Source organism: Euprymna scolopes, chromosome 22 (assembly GCF_053919585.1).
Source record: "Euprymna scolopes isolate OS-2025 chromosome 22, ASM5391958v1, whole genome shotgun sequence".
NCBI classification, from domain to species: domain Eukaryota; kingdom Metazoa; phylum Mollusca; class Cephalopoda; order Sepiida; family Sepiolidae; genus Euprymna; species Euprymna scolopes.
This window is the reverse complement of record NC_136503.1, coordinates 48,755,173-48,775,497: the sequence shown is the minus strand read 5'-3', so window position 1 is coordinate 48,775,497 and position 20,325 is coordinate 48,755,173. Positions and strand designations below refer to the sequence as shown.

Sequence of the window (20,325 nt, the reverse complement as noted above, 5' to 3'; positions counted from 1 at the left end):
CTAATCAAACATGTGCTACAAGTCCAAATACCCTATATATCAAATTTCTACTCTGTAGACCAAATATTTAGACATGAATTTGAAAGAGACTTTACACATATACCGACAAGGTTGCTTTTATATATGATAAATAGATAGACAGAAAAATATTTGAATGTACTAGAACATTTTCATCTTAAATTCTATGCAATCATGCAGAATATAGAAACTATGCATAAATAGCATTCAGCATAATAGTTAAATGAAACCAATCATCTGATAAGAAACCATAAAAAATAAATAAGAAAAAACTAATGAGAATTTTTTCATTTACATTTCTATATAAAGTGTCTTTTTGAAATAATATATTTATCTTTCACAAATTTTATCAGAGAATTTTGTCATAAATAATGCATGAAAGCTTTTTATTAACACTTCTTGTGTTATAAAAAAATTTTTTTAAACATTTGTATAAAAAGTTTCTTAAAATGAATAAATGGAATTTTGTCAGAAATAATGTATTACTCATTTTTTTAAATAACATATTTTCATATGAATATATTTTAAATATTAAAAAAAATATTTATATATTCGTTATGGTTTCATTTTTCGTTTCATGCTTAGTGACTTCCATTCCATATTTAGCTAAACTGAGTTCACTTTCCGGCATCTTAACTTTGCATACTGAATTTTTGGACATAACCTTATATGGTCATGTGACTAGTTTCATTTGCCTAAATATGCTATTTCTACTCCTAAAAGTTTCATACTCGAACGTTTAGCAATTTCTACATTAAATCTATGCCTATCCTTTTAGTAATATTTTGATATTCTAAATAAATATTTCCCTTCTTCATGATTAAAACAGCTCACCTTTTTCTGCATGTGTTTTAATATCTTTTTATTTTAATTTCTTCCTATTGATCCCCTATAATCACTAAATAGGTTTGATAAAATGTAACTCTGACATGACTTACTTCCCTTGTACTATTAGATTTTAGCCAGAAAATACATTTTTTTTTTTTTTTTACTACCCTAATTTAAGATAGACACGGGCAATGCCCTTAAAGATTGCTTGGCTTTATTGGCTTTTCAAATTCATTACTATCCGATGTAACGAAAAATTACAGTCCTCTTCTTAAATTAAAATACTCATTTATTTTAAGAGATGGTAGAATTTCATTTTTAGAAACTTTGTAAAAAGGACCACTGTTGGTTTGCAAATTAACTATTTGAATTCATATTTTAAAGAGCTGGCTAATAAGATTCATAAAGACTATTTTTTTTACAACTTTACCCCTCCCCCACACACACATGTTGATAAGAACCCCTAAAGATAAGTCCCTGTTATTGACTCTTGACATGGTTATGTATCACTAAACCGTCATCTCATTTTCTGTGCTTTTGCTATTGTTTTTATGTAACTTTGTTCATTATGCATTTGTTTTACCCTTTTTGTTTACACATGTGTGTGTGTGTGTGTGTGTGTGTGTGTGTGTGTGTGTGTGTATATATATATATATATATATACTAGCAGGTCGCCTGACCTTGCCCGGTCATAAGATACACTGAAATATGATTTTAATTCATGGACATTACATATTTATTATTATAGATCCAATTTGCTATCGATTATTATATTGCACCTAATAGTAGTGATATAAAAAGTAAAAAAAAATAGAATTTCAGCTAGAATCAAAATGGAAACCTACAACTGTCCAACCTTTGAGCTACACCCAAACACATAAATAGTTAAGAAAAAAAAAAAAAAACGTTTAACCCATGACTGTAGATTTGTGCATGCAAGCAGGTTTAGTCGACTTAGGACTGCTAAGATCAACTGTTTTGTTTTCAATTTTGACCCATTAGCAGCAATTTTTGCCTGCTGAAAACCTAATCAAAAGTGTGCTACGGGTCCAAATATTTCAAATTTCTACTCTGTAGACCAAATATTCAGAAATGAGTTTGGTAGAGACTTTATGCACATATGTACAATATTAGAAAAATATTTCCATGTGCTAGAACGTTTTTATCATAAATTCTATGCAATTATGCAGAATATAGAAACTATGCATAAATAGAATTAAGTGTAATAGTGAAATGAAACCAATCATCTGATAAGAAACCATAAAAATGAATAAGTAATTGACACTCATTTTTAAAAAGAATATGCAAATTAGTTAATGCTCATGTTGTTGCTCGCATATTTATGATTGAATATCTTAAATTTGTTTTAATTTTTTTTTTTTTAAAGTAGTGAGAAAAAACTCAACTTTTATATATATATATATATATATATATACATATATATATATATATATTATTTTTTAAAAACGGTAATCTACGGACACGCGTGTTTCAGAGCCCTACTCCTCTTCAGCATAGCTTGACTGTTGTTAGGATTCGAACCCCGGACCTTATATATTTCAGTCCAGTGCCCTAACCCATTACGCTATGATGCCATAGACGATTTACTGCTTAGTCTTTTATCGTTTATCTGTTTACGTGGTTTGTTTGTTGATTTTTAAACGATATTAAGGTTAACGTTTTCGCCTCGGAGAACCGGCGTTTTTCTTAGAAAGTCACCCATTTTTTATTTGGACGTATTTTTTATTTATGTTATGGAGCCCTACTCCTCTTCAGCATAGCTTAACTGCTGTTGGGATTCAAACCCCGACCTTATGTATTTCAGTCCAGCACCCTAACCCATTACGCTATGATGCCATAGACGATAAATTTCTTTTAGTTTCAACAAAAACATAAACATTATTCATCTTTAAAATACACACAGTTATAGAAAAGAAATTTTTTTTTCTATAACTGTGTGTATTTTAAGGATGAATAATGTTGATGTTTTTGTTGAAACTAAAAGAAATTTTTCATCTCAGAAACGATCATACACCATGATTCTGTTGATATTATAAATATATTTTAAGCAGGATTTTGAGTATATAATGGGTATGGAGTAGGCTTAATCATCAAGTTAGGTTAACTATTATCCATTTATACTTTACTAAAGTTTGGACTTTTAATCCGTATATGTATATGATCGACTCTCCCGTCGATTTCAATGTCTGAGCTTCCACCACAACAACCAAGTTGCTCAGAAATCCACACAAATGATTTGTTTATAGTGGTGAAGGTTTTGTGTAAAACAAACCACACTTTTCGGTATTATTGCTAACCTTTATCGATGCAGATGACTGCTACAGGACAGAGTATACAGAGGACCACAGGTTTTTTTCATCAGCGTTTTCTTCTCCTATATGCATGTCTTAACGAAGACTGGGGGTGCATCACTCCCAGTGAATTAATGCACCCCCAGATACCAACCTGGAAATTTCTACAACTCAGTGCGGATATATTTTATTCCATTTTCACCCCAAAAAAGGAACAATGCCCCTTTGATGTAGAGGGCTACTATTGGGGACATAAGTTGCAGGAATACTATGTAGGGAGTTGAGCAGAAAAATGTATGTTTACATTACACTAGAACTTCTGCATGTCAGTACAGTTGCAAAAACAGGAATCCGGAAGGGAGTTCCAAAGTTTAGCAACATTCATTTCTTCACCCTCAACTGGGCACTTTTCTACAAGGAGGGGGGGGGCGCTTTTTTTCGACGATATTTTCGAAAATCATTCCCTCTTTTTGATTGTCTAGCCTTAATTTAAACCTACGTCACTTCCGGTTTGGCAGTGGTCGTAACAGCAAAGACGTCACTTTTTCTCACCTTTTCCTCCTTCGCGGTACAGGTTCGAGTCTGATTTCCTACAACCACTTTTTTTTTTTTTGCTCAACACACACCTCCAAACTCCCAGGAAACGCCGGGCATCCATGTTAGTATATATTAGATATAAAATTCAATAAAATATTGTCTCTGTAATAATAAATAAAAAATCTGCATAAATTAAAATATATTTAAGCGTATTTTACGACCAAAAAATGCCAACCCCCCTCCCCTGCTACTCTATCACAAAAGTTTAACGAGGTCGTTAGAGTTATTTCCCTTTATCTAAAAGCATAAGCTTACAGATGTTGTTGCGTTGCTTAGGAACGTTACATAAATAACATTGTTGCTAAACTGTATCACCTGAGCACGTGCGTGCACACACGCATAGAAAGTTGTATATAAAATTAAAATTGTGCACGTGAGCATTGAGGAACGAAACACCGTGGTTTGTGATGTGCAAAAACAAAAAAGGATGTCAGTAAAAGAGAACAGGGATTATTTCTCTCTGTGGATTAACAAAAACAATAGTTTTGTGTTGAACTTGTGTTCATTATTGTCACTGTTGCTAAGCAACAACACGACAACAAACAAATTCCTGGAGGGATTGATGATTTTGCAACTTGCAAAACCAGTTAGAGGTTACATGAAAGAAACATTTTGGGAAACAAATGATTATGAAAAAAATAAATAAATAAACAACAAAAATAAATTCGAGATGTACAGTAATTTTCAAGTGTATATATATATATATATATATATATATATATATATATATATTAGTAAATGAAGTAATATATATATATATATATATATATATATATATATATAACTACCTCATTTACTCGCATAAATTAATATACAGAAGTATAAATTTATGCATAAACTATTTACTTCAACAGTGCTCAATACGTAGATAGAGCTAGTTAGTAAGTTATAAAATATATATGGCGATTAAACTACACAGAATATTCCGTGTTTGTTTCATCCATGCTAGGATTCTTCCGGCTTTAGAAGCCTGAAGAATCCTAGCGTGGATGAAACGCGGAATATGACCTTGTCTAACTATCTCTGTAAGGAATGGTCTCTATCAAACTATTGTCAATATTTAATCTACAGATCTGAAGCTTGATATATAAGGGATTTGAACATGTAGAAGAAAATTGATTTGAACCGGTAAAAATAGCTAAGGGGTCAAAATTTAAAAAAATATAGAATCTTGACAACTAAACACCTGTGCAAATATCCATTTATATCTTGAACAATGTTATCTTTTTAAAGCTTTTGAATGCATATGGACAGATCAGACGGTAACGAATAAGGCTGGAGAGCTACATGTTTTGTTTTCTATTCTAGCTGATGGCACCCAAGTCATATTTTTAAAATTTTTACTTTTGAAATCACTACTATATATTCATTACACTGCAATAATCAATAGAGTATTGGCTCTATAATAAATATGTAATCTGCATAAATTAAAATATCATATTTAAGTGCATTTTATGATGGGGTCATGTCAAGCGGCCATTATTATATATTGGGTACAATAGAAAGTTGGCTTTATTATAATAAATACGAAATCTGCATAAATTAAAATATCATATTAACGACCGGACAATTCCGGGTGGCCTGCTAGTTAAACAATAAAGCGCAAAAATATAATTGCAATGAAAACATGTATTAACAAGTTATTAATAGACTTTTCATCGAACATGTTTCAATACTAATAGAAATAAAAAGTATATTATCGATCACATTATTTTTAATCATGAACATCTGAAAAATAAATACTTAAAATGTAACTAAAAAGATGCTGAATATTTATTATTATTACTCACTAGGAGTTCTCACACAGGCTATCGTCAGTGATTACTCATTGACAACAACCAGTGGTGTTCCCTAGAATCTGGATGGCAACAAGTCTCTCCAGATTTTCAGTACTCTCCATCTCTTTCAATCACTTTTGCAAATGACTTGCGTTATCGCAACAGCCACTTAACATTGGTTTCTCACTGGCAACGATCATTGGTCTTCACTGGGCTTTGGGTGGCATTAAGTTTCTCAAAGGTTCCAGCTCTCTCTTTACTGATCCAGTGGAAGTGTAATTAGTGGTTATCCCTCCTCGGCCTTTCCATCCTCCTTGACCCTTCATAGATATTGAGAGATAGATGTTGCTTTTCTTTTTCTTTTAAATTATTTATAGTAATGAGAAATAAACATGAAATTGAGGTTTTATTTTTTTAAATAGATATATTATACAATGCCTGGAGGAAATCTTACTAGAAAAATTGAATTAGAAATTTTAGGTATGGCCAAAAGTTTTAACTAATAGATATGCAACATTTTTTATGTAAAAATTGTATTTTAGACTAATGAAGTAAAAAAAAAAAAAAAAAAAAAAAAAAAAAGAAAGTTTTTTTAAGTTTTATTTTCGTTTAATTTTGACACTTTTTTTGTAAAGATCAAATGTCAATAATAGCTAAATTATTAGCAATATGAAATATAAAAAAATATATTTCAACAAAATCTGGTTTAAATGGTTTGATTTTTCTCATAATTGGCAAATGAAGCAAAATGATTAATTCAGTTATTGCATGTGGTCCACCTTTTTGATTCAGTTATTGCATGTGGTCCACCTTTTTGATTCATTTATTGCATGTGGTCCACCTTTCTGATTCAGTTATTGCATGTGGTCCACCTTTTTGATTCAGTTATTGCATGTGGTCCACCTTTCTGATTCAGTTATTGCATGTGGTCCACCTTTTTGATTCAGTTATTGCATGTGGTCCACCTTTTTAATTCAGTTATTAACCATCATAACCTTTATAAATATGCAAATTAATTAACTATGTAACTAATATTGCTAATTGCTGCTTCTGCTGCCATGTCATGATTTTCATAAATAAATTAGAATAGTCATCCCCCTCTGACAAACATGTCAAAATGTGAAATCCAATCATAGAGATTAGATTACGATGCAAAAACTTAAAACAGATTACATTTGGCCTGCAAACAATGCCTTACAATCATGATTCTTTCAAAAAGGTATTTTACAGGTCAAAGAGACTGATAACAAATGGGAACTTACTTTCAAATATTTCTATGAGTTTGCGCATTTGTTTTTAATAAGAAAGAAATGGTCCAAAGATAAGATATATTAAAAATATATTATTTTTTTAATTTACTAATCCCAGTTATTGATAACTAATATTTAAAAAATGTCCCCTTCCAAAATACTATACATGCGACATATTTGATTTATTTTTTCAGCATAGTTTTTTTTCTTTTTTTCGCAAATAGGTGAGTGGTATTTTTATGGATGCCAAGAATAAATTGGTAATTTTATTTTATGGCATATCAACATTTTTAGGTTATTTAATACTGTATCCAGTCATTTCGGTAAAAAAAAATTTATGTTTCAAGACTGCGAATCTAATATGTAGAACTGTGCTAGCCTTGGCAATTTACAGAGACCAGTCTCTTGGTGACAAACTCAGCTTCATTTTTCCTTCTAGGTTGACCAAAACCGGATGTTCCACTAATTTGGTAGTTTTAAATAAAAAAAAATTAGCAGATAAGGAAGAGAAATTCACCTAAGCCAATCCCTGGTAGCATTTCAGATATCAGTTTACATCTGATCCTTTACTGGTCGGATTTATTTTTCTACTTGGCAATAGGACGCTAGTTGCAATTAGACAAACTATATCACATAGTTGCTACAGTCTAATTATTACGAATTTGATCAACTATCGACTAATATCACGAGTTCAACAGTTTACTTAATCATTTAGTGACAGCATTACTGTTAAAGTAGGAATATATTGGGGTTCAGTACAACGTTTATTGCTTTTCACCTGTGTCAGAAGAGTTGTCCTGGGAATTTCGTACGGTTTGCCCAGAAGAGATGTTGTATGCTGATGACTTAGTACTTGCATATGCAACAATGGAAAACCTATTTGTTAAGCTAAAGACTTGCAGGAATGCAACAGAAAGTTTAAGTCTGAGAGTAAAAGTTTACCATAGTGATGATCAGTGGCTATAGTGTTGGAAAGCTGCCAAAAAGAAGGTTCTCCTACTCAGTTTATGGAAAGGAAGTCGAGTGCAATTTTTTTTGTGGTACATCTAAGCATTGGGCACATAAGTGCAACAGAATTGCTGGTAGATTGAAAGAGGAGAACCAATTTGTGTGTATAAAAATTATTAAACAATGGAAATGGATGAGAATTCAAATGTGGAGAAAATATATCTAGATGACAAAACTATTGAGGTTTTCGTTAAGTTTTGTTATCTTTATGGAGCACGGAGTGGAGCAGGTGTGTGCTAGTGCGATTACAAGAATTACAAGTGGATAGATTAACTTCAGGAAACCTGCCATTACTAAACAGCAGAGCGTTACCATTGTCGACCAACAGAAGAGTCTATCAGGCATGTGTACACAGTGTGATGGTGTATGGAAGTGAAACCTGGGTACTGAGGTTTGAGGACAGGTGTTGCATGGAGAGAAATGATATGATACAATAAATATGCAATCCTAATCTTAAAAACAGCCTTAGTTCAGATGACCTCAAAACAAGATCAAATTTGGATAGTATCGGGAGATGTGTGTAAAAGAGCAGACTTTAATGGTATGGTCACATTGAAAGAATGGATGAGAGTTCTTGGGTTAGTAGATGTAGACTAGTTGAGGTAGCAAGTTCAGTTCACAAAGGAAAGCTAAAGAAAACATGAAAGAAAATGATAAAAATGGTGTTGAGGAAAGGAGGGATCAATAAAGACAGGGTCAGAGATAGATTAGTTTTGAAGTCTAATTCTTAAAGCCGTCCAATGCACACCAGCATGTAAAATGAGCATTAAATCTAATACGATGAGCTGCTTCTGCTAATCTTCTGGTGACTTTGCTTCGACTGTCTACTAATTCTGTCCAGTCACTGCCTCAACCATTTCTTCCACCGCACTGCAATGAGATAATTTCAACTTCAGTCCACTGAGCTGTCCTTGTTGGTCCTGTTAGAATTTCTTAATAACTTGGGCAAGTCAGATGATAGCCAATGAATCCACTCACCTCTCTTAAAAAGGAGGTAGTAATTCCTGGAAGGGTATTCCCGTGAGACGATTACTTGCCCCACCACAAGAACAAAGTTAGAAACATGGTCGATTTTTAATGTAGGGAAAATCTAGACCGTCTCACCCCACTGCTTAAAGAGGCATCCTGGATTTAAACTAAAATAAAATTGTCACAGTCTATAAATATTTCTACTACACTGAGTGAAGGCATAACAGATACTATACTTTGATCCCTGCCCGAACTGTCAGTAATGCTGCCTTTAATTACAGTAAAAAGCCAGACATGACGTCAGTTTATAAATGGGAAATACCCCTCGCCCAGGTGCAAATTTTACCTGCCGTGATCAAACCTGTCGGTATTCCCTGATTGAGGTATCTTAGGTGATCGATGATAAATCAATTCCTCCTCCCAATGGATGGCTACCTAGGACCAAACAAAGCCATACTCCATTGCGACCCAAGTAAGTGTATACAAGAATGTATACAAGAATGAAGTGGAATGGGGTCGCAAATGAATGGTAACATTTAATGCTAGTAAGACTAAGCTGCTATCCTTTAACAATTACAAGACGCCTCTCCAATCATTGATATCCAGGACAAATAACACCCTACCTGAGAATTCTTCCTTCAAACTCCTCAGACTAGCATTTGCAGGCAATATGAACTGGAACAAATTCATTGAGGACATTGTGAAGGTTGCTGCAAAGGTGGGTTCCCGCTATTGAGCTAGAAGACTACTCATACCTGAGAGTATCCTGTACTTCTACAAAACCACCATTCTCCCATGCATGGAGTATTGTTGCCACATCTGGGCTGGTGCATCTACCACTAGCCTCTCCCTCTTGAATAGGGACCAAAAAAGAGTTTACAATCTAATATATCCCACTTTATCAACTAAGCTCCAGCCCCATTGCTAAAATGTTGCATCTCTGTGCCTGTTTTACAAATATTTTAATGGAATATGCTCTGATGAGCTTGTTGCACTTGTGCCCCCTCGACGTACATATTCCCAACAAACCTGCTTAGCAACAAAATCTCACTACTTCACTGTTGAGGTCCCTAAATCCCAGTAAGCTAATAGTTTGTTCCTTCGAACAGCTAGACTTTGGAATTTCCTTCCTGCTACCCGCTTTCCTAACATGCAGAAGTTGAAATGTAACGTAAACCAACATCTTTCCTAGGCATAGTCTCAAATAGTGGTCACTTATGTTCAAGTGTTAGAGCTGAACCTGAGTAAAAAAAAAAAAAAAAAAAAAATTATCGGTACAACAAAATACGAGTTCAGAAAGAAACATTGATGAAAACAAATACCAGGTTGAAAAGGCCATCTCTAAAAAGCGATGACTACAAAACACACACACACACACACACACACACACACACACACACACGAAGGAGAAGCCCCCCCCCCCCCCACCTTCAAGAAAAAAAAAAAGGAAAAGAAGCGAAAGAGAAATGTGTTTGAAGCTGAGTATAGTCATCGTCGCTGTCGTCATAACAAATTTCGTAGCAACATCCAATAAAAACAAAGAAACGGGTGCGGGTGTGGTGTTCGCACGTGTTTGCCTTCTTCGGCAATAAAACAGTCATACCATATTTAGAAGTGGGTCATTCATTCAGGAACGAGGTGAAGGATGACGAATCTGGGTTTGTTACGCAGACACACATCTTAACTACAAACCCTCAACGACAGCCTCGCACACAGTATTTTTCAGGTTTCCAAAGCCATTTAGATGTTTTCAAAAAATGTAGATTTAAAAAAAATCGATTAAGACATACACGAATGTATATGAAAATCGGCATAAATTTCATTGATATTTTTAATGTCTATATTGTAGTCAGGGATCGAACCTACAATTATCTAGTTGATAGTCGACAATTAGAGAGAGAGAGAGAGAAATACTAGCAAATGTACCGGCGATGATGCTCGGTATTAAACGTAGTGTTAAATTCCTTTAAAAAAATGAAAAAAAAAAAAAAAAAAAAAATGAAAACAAAAACGAAAAGAAACATATATGCATGCGAGTATTGTTTTTTCTCAACAAGTCACTTCTTGTAAGTAAAAAAAAAATACTCGAGCTGACATCGAAACCAAAACCTAAAGACAGCGAGTCAAGTCAGTGAGTCAGTCAAGTACGATAACCATTAAGCCAGCTTTAAAAAATGTCTTCAAACCTACTTATTCTTAACATAGGGAAGCTGTCATGTGAACGATACGCGCATGCGTAGTCGTGAAACAGTTGACAAAGAGATAAAAAAATTCAATGACCGCCTCCAAACACCAATTTTTCAATTTTGACCCCTTAGCAGCCCCTTTTGATGAAAACCGATTAAAAAGTTTTCCACGTCTGAATATCCTCTATACCAAATTTCAAGTCTGTAGATCAAAAATTCATTAGGTATATAGGTTGAGAGTTGTCCTCACACACACACACACATTCTCACTTTTAGATATGAATGATTATTTCCGTTTAGTCGCTGTGTTTATAAAAGGTTGTCTGCAAAATGAAACGAGCTGTTTTCATTTTGTACTTCTCCTTTTTTTTTTTTAAGGTAAACGAACAAAAAAATTGATAACTCATTTTTTGTTCGTTTGCTTGCAAAAATAAAACTCCTTTCGTTTTACAGCAGACAGCTCCAGCTCAACACAAAGCATCTGTAAACACAGTGACAAACTTGAAGACAAACATGTTGAAATCGCGTATTTATTGTGATCCAAACGAGTTCCGGTTTTGAAAGTTCTCGGAAGTAAACAGTGTTAGTTAATTTGAAGATCTTGCTGAAAATGTAGGCCAAAACACAAAAATATCTGTAAACTGATTTTCTTTTTAAATAAATGTTTCTTTAGATATTTAAAAAGAAAAAAATGTCTATTTAAAGAAACATTTTACAGAAATAATATTGAATGTAAAATATTTTTTTTTAAATATAATAAAGTAAACTAGCGGGAACTGTGGAAATTTTACAGCGGATTTTTGATGTAATATATTGTTGTTGGCATGGAGACACCCTGACTCTTGTTAATACTGCAAAAGTATTTTATCTAAGCTAGCAAGGGCTCCCGGCGTAGACCGGTCGTAAAATACGCTTAAATATGATATTTTAATTTATGCAGATTTTGTATATATTATTATAGAGTCAATTTTCTATCCATTCTTTTATATATATATATATATATATATATAAGTGAAAGTGTCTGTGTGTGCATTTCCATACGAAATAACTGTCAATTTTAAGCCTACAGACTCGAAATTTGATATACAGGGTACTGAGATTTGGGAAAATCGATGTGATCGGTTTTCGGGAAGAAATTTGGCGACTAAGGCGTCAAAGTTCAACGTTTTGACCTTTGAGAACTTCACAAAACTCCTGTTAATTTTAGGTCTAAACACTTGAAATTCTAGATATATGTTCCTTCGACATGGATCCAATTTAATAACTTGATTTGAGCCTAAAACAATAAATGTTTAGGGGTCATGATAGGGGTCAAAGTTTTAAAAATTTTAACCTCTGCGGTCTCTACCAAATTACTCAGACAATTTATGGTCTAAACATTTGAAATTTTACATAAAAGGTTATTCAGAGATAGGGCAAGCTTTTTAATCAGTTTGGGTCGAAAATTTGAGCTATCAATATAGAAATGTATGTATGTATTTTTGCATGTCTGCCCAACACTCTCGACAGAGGCAACGGATTTTAATGAGATCAGTATTGTTTGAAGCCCCACCCTTCAGACGACAAATACCGAAAAATTGGTTTGGTTTAAAACATTAATTTCTTCACGCTCAACTGGGCACTTTTCTACAGGGGTGGGCGGTCGCTATTTTCGCCGATATTTTCGAAAGTCATCCGCTCTTTTCGATTGTCTAGCCTTAATTTAAACCTACGTCACTCCCGGTTTGACGGTGATCGTAACAGCAAAGCCGTCACGTTTTTTTCCCGTTCTTTTCCTCCTTCATGATACGGGTTCGAGCCAGCTTTCCTACTACTACTTTTTTTTTTTTTTTTTTTTTTTTTGCTCAACATACACCTCAAAACACCCACCCAACGCCGGGCTAAAAAGCTATAAAAGCTATAAAAGTGAAATCGTCTGTGTGCGTGTGTGTGTACATTTCCTTACCAAACTACTGTTAATTTTCAGTCTACAGACTCGAGATTTGATATAAGGGGTATTGAGATTTGGGAAAATCTTTTTAATCGGTTTTCGGCCAGAAATTTGGCTGTCAAGAGGTCAAATTTCAACGATTTGACCTTTGAAATCTCTACCAAACTCCTCCGTCAATTTTGGGTCTAAACACTTGAAATTTTAGATGTAGATTACTTGGACGTGGATCAAACTTTTTCATTTGATTTGAGCACAAAACAATAAATGCTAAGGGGTCAAAATTAAAAGCTTTTTAATCGGTTTTTGGCCGAAAATTTGACTGCCACGGGGTCAAATTTTAAAAGATTTGACCTTTGCTGTCTCTAGCAAACTAATCAGCCAATTTTGGGTCTAAACATTTGAAATTTTACATAAAGGGTATTCAGACATGCAATAAGCTTTTTAACCAGTTTTTGGGTGAAAATTTGGCTGCCAAGAACTGAAAGTTGAAAGAGTTGACCTTTGCAGACTCTACCAAACTCCTCCGCCAATTTTGGGTCTAAACGCTTTAAATTTTATATGTAGGTTACTTGGACATGAGTCAAGCTTTTCAATATATATATATATATATATATATATATATATATATATATACACACACACACACACACATATGCATATAAAGTTATGAAAAGTACATAGGTTCCAAGCAAATCCGGGCTGAACTATGAGTATATTATAAAATTGTGATTTAAAAAATATATATATATATCCTTATGACTTAGCTGCATCAGCTTGAATCGAAACCAAAACCAAAACTTATTAAGAATTCTTGATAAAATTATTTATTACAAGAAATGGAAGGCGATAACAATTAAATAACAAAAAATGGTGGGATCCTTCTATCAATCCAGTAGATATCTCACTGCTGATGCAATTCTCTATCTATATAAGAGCCAGGTACGTCCAAGGATGGAGTACTGTTACCACATCTGGGTAGGAGCTGCTAGAAAGGACTTATCCTGCCTTGATAGAGTTCACAATAGACTTCGTAGCCTCGTAGGAGATGTCCTTTCCTCTTCCCTGCAACCTCTTTCTCACAGAAGAGATGTTGCAAGTTTGTCTTTGCTTTATCATCATTTTCATGGCAAGTGCTCGACTGAGCTTCTATCTATGATCCCTACCTCGCTAAACTTTCACGTCTAGCTGAAAACACTATCAATAATTCCCCCCACTCTTTATCTGTGCCTAAACCTAAACGTAGATTCCATGAACAATGCTTCTTTCTTAGAACTGCACACCTGTGGAACTGTCTTCTGCTTTCCAGCTGACTACAATATGGTTGTCTTCAAGTCCAACGTAAACAAGTTCTTGATAAGCCGTTCCACTTGAGTTAACAAATTTACCAAATTTCCATTACTAACAATTACTATATTGTCCAATTGACTACTGTACACTCTTTAACCCTTATCCTCGAGTGGCCTCTGGGCCTTGATAAGTGGTGATGCCTATGTAAAAAAAAAAAAAAATAGTGCAAAACAAAAAAAGTGCGGCACAAAATAACTCACACGCTATCATATTAATATATACGTTAAATATGAAATTGAATGTATGTTTAAATAAATGGAAAATAAAATGAATAATGCCAACACAGTTAAAAATAAACATATGAAGAATCGTAATAGATGGAGTAAAAAAAAAAAAGTAATATTAGTGTGATTTTCAGATTAGCGAACACCATTTACTTCTCAGGACTTTCAAACGCGAAACTCGTTTGGATTTCGCCAATCTTGATTTTTTTTTTCTTATATTTTCTTACACCTTATAGTCACTATTCATCAAGGCCCAGAGGCCATTCAAGGATAAGGGTTGATGGGTACCATAATGGAAACTTGATTATTTTAGACGCTGGCTCTTCAAGGACCTGTTTACATTGGACTTGAAAACAACTATTTCATAGTCAGCCGGGAAGCAGCTCTGTGGTATTGTGTTCCATAAACGAGCATCTCTAGGAAAACAACTCTGTTTATGGAATTGTCGCTTAGATTTAGGCACAGATAGAGAGTAAGGGAAATTGCTGATAAATGTTCTAGCTAGTCGGGTGTTTGCAGCAAAAGATTTACCGGAGGGGAAACCATAGAATGAAGCTCAGCTGAAAATAATGATAGAACTGAGAGAAGCTCATAACATCTCTTCTTTGCCCACCAAATTTCAAAGTTGGTTTTGTACTTTGTCTAGGCAAAAAAGGATTCTCCGAGCAGCTCCTCCCCAGATGTAGCAATAGTACTCCATCCTAGGATGTACTTGGCTCTTATACAGGTAGAGGATTTCCTCGGCGGTGAGATATCTACTGGAGCAGTAGAATGATCCAACCATTTTGAAACAATATAAGTGAGTGATTTAATTGAAATCAAAAGTTTATTACATATTTGGCTTCGACGGCATGCTTATCAACTCCCGTTGATGGTGTTAAGTTAATGGCAAATAATATAAAGTTGTGGAATTCGACAATAGTAAACAATACTTTAGATAAACCTTGGGTGTTTTAAAAATATTTGCACAAACCAAATTAGGGTCAGAGTGGCTTAACAAGTATTTTCAGTTTTCATCAAGACTTATCGTGGATGCAACACTTTCGTTTACATAAACGTCATCGATGCATCAAGATGAAGCTACATTCACAGTAGACATTATTTGCCTTGAAAATCAACCATCTGCTTAGGTCAGAATTGCTCTTTGACTCTGCGTGGAAATCGGTAGGTCAGAGATCCAGCAGCACAACATACAAACCATTGCAATATCCAATTCTTGATACTTCTACATTTAGTCACCCGTTTTTTCGTGATGTACCTCAGCATATCCCAGCAGCTTACGTAAGACCACCAGAATATGGCAAATCGTTCAGCCAATAAAAAAAAAATTTTTTAATTGCTTGACCCGAGGACATTACAAACGTGCTGTCTGTTTAGTCAATGAAAATCTCAGCAGACGATAGTTAATAAATTGGAAAAAAATATTAGTTTTAATCACGCAAAAAATTTAAATCATTAAAAAAAAAAAAAAAAAAAAAAATGCAGCTGTCACTATGAATCTAGTGAGTTTAGAGAATAGTCGCCCCAACAAGTGATATCATTTGGCCAGGAGATGGAATTAATTGGAGCCACTGTTAGATGCAGGACATATTCCAGGAAATGTTTCTTAGAAAGAAAAACTACTCTGAATGACGGTTTTGCAGTGCAGGCACTGGACCTCCTTGCATCATGGCACCTTTTTTTTTTTTTTTAAATTTCTGTATGAACATTGGAAAGATACTAAAATTAATATACATGTGGTCCCACGACATGGCAACCAATAAGAATCTAAGGTGAGAGTTTAATGTCGGGTCAGAATACACTGTCACCAACTAGAAGCACTTCCTAAGAAACATTTGCTAAGAATATTTCCTTGGGGATCCCCAGCAGATTAGAGGCCCAGGGCACACTGCTGAAATCGACAAACCCCTCTTCAACAGGAAGAAACACAATGTTGGGAGGCTCTTCGAAATGCTCTGGGTTTTTGGAGGATATGATTTCACTAAGAATACTTTTTTTTTCCTGGTGACAGTACCAAATCATAATGCTGAAACTCTCCTTCTCATAATAAAGAAATACATTCTGCCAGGGAGTATGGTCATATCTTAGTGTTGAAAAGCCTACAGCAAATTAGGATCAGAACGGTGAACCACAGTCTTAACTTAGTAGACCTTATGACGAAGACCATTAGGATTCATGTGGGAGGAGGCAAAGTGAGGGAACAAAAAAGAATGCAGAACCAGCTGAGAGCTACTCAACAGCTTATTAGAATTTATGTGAAGACAAAAATTCGGACAAAATTCGTCTCCTTCATAAATCATATTGCAGAAAGCTACCCAGTTGAGGAGCTCCCTTCCACTTTGTCTAGTTCTTCTCATCCCTTTTTGCCCTCAGTGGCTGCCCTTCAGTCAATGGAAAATATTCCTAAGAAAATAACCTGACCCCTGATCTTAAAAGAAAAAATGGATTAGAAATCTAAAAGAAATAAAAAAATAATTTTCCTTTCCCACCCAAAAATTACATTAAAAAAAAAAAAAAAAAATCACTTTAAAAACTTGCTTACAAAATAAAACAAATCTTTTCATTACACATTAAAACAAATTAACATATATATAAATTCATGAAACCTACGGTAGGTTGATGTAATATTTTTTTTTTTTTATTATTGTATTTTCATTTTTATTCATTGAAATTGCTATATGATAACTGTTGTTCTTTTTTTTTTCTAGTGTTTTAAAATTTGATCAGCGCTCAGCATATTTCGGCTGCTTATGTAAACTGCAGGGATATGCTGAGGCAACATCACGGAAAAACAGATCATTAAACGCTGAAGTAGAGATAGGCAGATTGGAGATCCAGCAGCACAACGTACGATCCTTGTAATATTCAATTTTTTAACATGCTAGCACAAACACCAGTGTCTACAGTGTATGCATGTACATGATGTTTGTGCCTCTTGTAATCAATTGTAGAACGCATTTTGAGTTTGTCCTGCTGAAAAACAGTCATTAGCAGAAAGCAATCCTCATTGCTGAGAAAAATTTCAATAACTAATCCCAACCGCCATGCATTCCTGGATAAATTGCCATTGAAAAAGTGAGATTCTATCTCACGTCACACCATTTGCTTCTCACTTGAAATGTTTAAAGTTCTTCTTTTCAGCAACTTTGAAAAGTGTTCACCAAATATTGCATTCAACACAATATTTTCCAGTAGTATATAAACCGTGTCTTGGAAAAGTTCCAGGTGGTGATAATATAATTTCTAATCTCATTGTTAGGTCGTCAGCGTCAGTGGTTCTGCAGAAAACAAATCATTTAAGTTATCCAGTGTAAGTGACTGACCGTTAACAATGGCCATTGTCTCAGAAAAAAAAAACAAAAAAAAAAGCAATTCTTAAAGCTTCATTTGAGATAGATACACAGCATAATCGCATTGACACACCGGTTCTCATTAGATCACTAAAGTTAAGCAACGTTAAGCCTGGTCAGTATCAGATGCGTGACCATTTGGGAATACCAGGCACTTGGACATCAACATCTGCCTGCGAGAACTGCAAAACTTAAAATTGTCTGGAGATTTCTTGTGAATTTGATATTTCCATTAAACTTCCTCCTTTGGAGGAAGCTGGTACAACCTGTCTAGGGTGAGTGCCACCCTTTATTCTTATATTCATCTGAGGTAGAAAGTGGCTTCTATTTATCATCCACATAGAAGTTTGTTTATAAAGTTTGCAATATCAGTTCAAATGTCAATGTTGTGTGTGTGCAATTAGTAATAGCTAGAGATTTTTCATGTTCTTTTTCTTCTTTTGAATAAATTCTTCTTTGGTCTATATATAAAAAATTTTTTTATCCCGTTTCTAACACCATGTAATGTTTTGAAGAGTTTGTTATATTAAAAACAGAATAAAAGTAGAATATAAAATAAACATAATTTATTGACTGACTCTTACAGATCTCGATGTATATTTTTTTTCTTCTGTTTAAAAAGAGTTCAATAAAAAAAAAAAAAAAAAAAAAAAGGGGTTTAACAGTCCAAGGGAGGTAATTCAGATTATTCCACACCAGGTTTCGAAGCTTATTTTGAACTCTGTCAAGGAAGGATAGGGTATTTTCGAGCGGCTCCTGCCCAAATGTGGCAACAGTACTCCATCCTAGGACGTACTTGGTTCTTATACAGGTAGGGGATTGCATTGGCAGTGAGATATCTACTGGAGTGGTAGAATGATTCAATCATTTTTCCGGTGACCTTGGCAATAGATTGATGTATGTGTTCCATTTTAGATAAGGAGTGAAGGTCAGACCCAGAAGCTTGTCAAAGCATGGTTTAGATATGTAAACTTGACAATGATAAATTCAGATAAATTTTACAATCAGTTACACACTTAAAAAGTGTACAAATCAGTAAAAAATTAAACTTTAATGCGGTTGGTAAAAATTTTTGTTGCATATTTGTTTTTGATCTCTCGGTTATTAACTATAGTACAACTTTATCAACTGATTTGGCTAGTTTATTATTGCCTTGCAAAGCTTTCTACATGAAATACTTGAAACAAAAATTTAAAATGATAAACATTTAATTTGTAACTTTGTCGTTAACACGCTACAAAATCTTTTGCGTTTATTCATATAAGTAAACATTAGCATTTTAATTAGGACGGTAAAGAAAAGAAAAAAGGAGAAATCAATTCGTCTGAGCAATAGTGTGTGTGTGTGTGTGTGTGTGTGTGTGTGTGTGTGTGTGTGTGTATAGGGGTGTTTTTTTTTGTTTGTTTTGTTTTTTTTAACTTGCAATTTAGAAATTTAACGATCAGTAACTTACACTGGATAACTTAAATGATTTTTCTGCAGAACCATTGACGCTGACAATGATCTAACAATAAGATGAGAAATTATACTATCACTGCCTGGAACTTTTCCAAGACACGGTTTATATACTACTGGAAAATATTGTGTTGAATGCAATATTTGGTAAACACTTTTCAAAGTTGCTGAAAAGAACTTGTTCAAACATTTCAAGTGAGAAGCAAATGGTGTGATGTGAGATAGAATCTCACTTTTTCAATGGCAATTTATCCAGGAATGCATGGCGGTTGGGATTAGTTATTGAAATTTTTCTCAGCAATGAGGATTGCTTTCTGCTAATGACTGTTTTTCAGCAGGACAAACTCAAAATGCGTTCTACAATTGATTACAAGAGGCACAAACGTCATGTACATGCATACACTGTAGACGCTGGTGTTTGTGCTAGCACAGGGCTCTACATTGTGAGTGAGACAGTCGCATTTGCGAGTGATTTTTCAAAGTGGCTACTAGAAAAATGAAATGCTTATCTTGTGGTGATTGTATTGCTTTCACTGACAATCTTCTAAACTGAGTGAAAAATATCTTTCCAGCTTTGTTCGTTTTATAAAACAAAAAGTTAAATTATTTAAACAATAAAAGTTTAATAGAACAATATACTTATTTTTGAATGAATGCTGTTTAAAACAATATCTGAAGAAATTAGAATTGTTGACAATCAAGTCATTCAACTCTTTTCTCAAAACATATCTAAAAAAAAAAAAAAAAAAAAAAAAAACGCTAAATATTTGTTTATGAAATAGAACAATATTCATAAACAAAACTATTTGACCATATTATTTGAATTATCAAGACTAAAGTTCTCATTTTGAATGTCATTAGAACAATGTTTCAGTCAATGTAACCTTATAGGACTCACGGCGGAGTCACCAGATATAGGACTGGCTTGTGAGTTGGCATTCATCAATTCGTAGTCGGAATCTGTCAATCTTAGAGATCATGGTTGCAGGTGTAAGGATATGTATAAGTCGAAAGTGGTAGAGTATCACTGGGACCGTTAAAGATAAATTTAGCGAGATCTGATTTACAGAAGG

The 20,325-nt window shown here is 34.0% G+C and overlaps 1 protein-coding gene across 4 annotated transcripts in view; it reads right to left on the bottom strand.

Moving 5' to 3' along the window:
* The window catches only part of LOC145243426 (uncharacterized), a 163,357-nt gene that overhangs the window by 59,949 nt on the left and 83,083 nt on the right, over nt 1-20,325 (bottom strand). The gene's annotated exons all lie outside the window — the stretch shown is intronic.